Below are 1,619 nucleotides of genomic sequence, written 5' to 3'. Positions count from 1 at the left end.
GACATTTCAGCTAGATCTAGTGTCTCTATTATACACTGCTCAAAAAAATAAAGGGAACACTAAAATAACACATCCTAGATCTGAATGAATGAAATATTCTTATTAAATACTTTTTTCTTTACATAGTTGAATGTGCTGACAACAAAATCACACAACAATTATCAATGGAAATCAAATTGATCAACCCATGGAGGTCTGGATTTGGAGTCACACTCAAAATTAAAGCGGTGAACCACACTACAGGCTGATCCAACTTTGATGTAATGTCCTTAAAACAAGTCAAAATGAGGCTCCGTAGTGTGTGTGGCCTCCACGTGCCTGTATGACCTCCCTACAATGCCTGGGCATGCTCCTGAAGAGGTGGCGGATGGTCTCCTGAGGGATCTCCTCCCAGACCTGTACTAAAGCATCCGCCAACTCCTGGACAGTCTGTGGTGCAACGTGGCGTTGGTGGATGGAGCGAGACATGATGTCCCAGATGTGCTCAATTGGATTCAGGTGTGGGAGACGGGCGGGCCAGTCCATAGCATCAATGCCTTCCTCTTGCAGGAACTGCTGACACACTCCAGCCACATGAGGTTTAGCATTGTCTTGCATCAGGAGGAACTGTATCTACTGTCTCCATTTCACTTTGGCCATTGTTTTGTGGGCCTGCCCTCCCCTCAACAGCCTCAAATAGGCTATTTCATGTGGGTTGGGGTGGGGGTGGCAGACACACGCATCTCACATTTCATGACATTACATGTTTATATATTGTTTCTAAAATGTAAAAAATCATCATACATAATATTTTATATTATAAATTTCAAACAAGGGCATTAGCATGATAAGATGCCAGTCCAAAACGATGTCCTCTCCCGTTCAAAAAATATTCCTCCACAATCGCTAAATGAATCGTCCTACAACAATCTCTGCCTCACCTTCCCAATCAATTTATTCTAAAATTGTGTGTACATCTGTATATCTAGACTTAGATGTAGCTTTCCCTGACTTAGTCGCCATAATGATTGATATATGAACAGCTGTAGACACCTTGGGGAATACGTAGAAAGCGTTAGCTCATTCGTAGCCCATTCACAGCCATATAAGGAGTCATTGGCATGAAGCGGTTTAAAAAAATGCGGCACTTCCTGATTGGATTTTTATCTGCGTTTCGCCTGTAACATCAGTTCTGTTGCACTCACAGACAATATCTTTGCAGTTTTGGAAACGTCAGTGTTTTCTATCCAAAGCTGTCAATTATATGCATAGTCGAGCATCTTGTCCTGACAAAATATCCCGTTCAGAACGGGAGCGTTTTTATCCAAAAATTAAAATACTGCCCCCTAGTCGTAAAAGGTTAATGCAACCCCTGTGTCAGATTTCAAAAAGGCTTTACGGCAAAAGCACACTTTGCAATTATGCTAGGTGAGAGCCTAACCACAGAAAACCATACAGCCATTTTCAAAACAAGGAGAGGTGTCACAAAAGTCAGAAATAGAGTTCAAATTAATCACTTACCTTTTATGATCTTCATCTGATGATACGCCCAGGTCTCCATGTTAGACAACAAATGTTTGTTTTGTTCGATAAAGTCCATCATTTATGTCCAAATACCTCCTTTTTTGTTAGCGCGTTTA

Source organism: Oncorhynchus nerka, unplaced genomic scaffold, assembly GCF_034236695.1.
Source record: "Oncorhynchus nerka isolate Pitt River unplaced genomic scaffold, Oner_Uvic_2.0 unplaced_scaffold_3906, whole genome shotgun sequence".
Classification (NCBI taxonomy): domain Eukaryota; kingdom Metazoa; phylum Chordata; class Actinopteri; order Salmoniformes; family Salmonidae; genus Oncorhynchus; species Oncorhynchus nerka.
The sequence above is the reverse complement of the archived record's forward strand: the minus strand, read 5'-3'. Positions refer to the sequence as shown.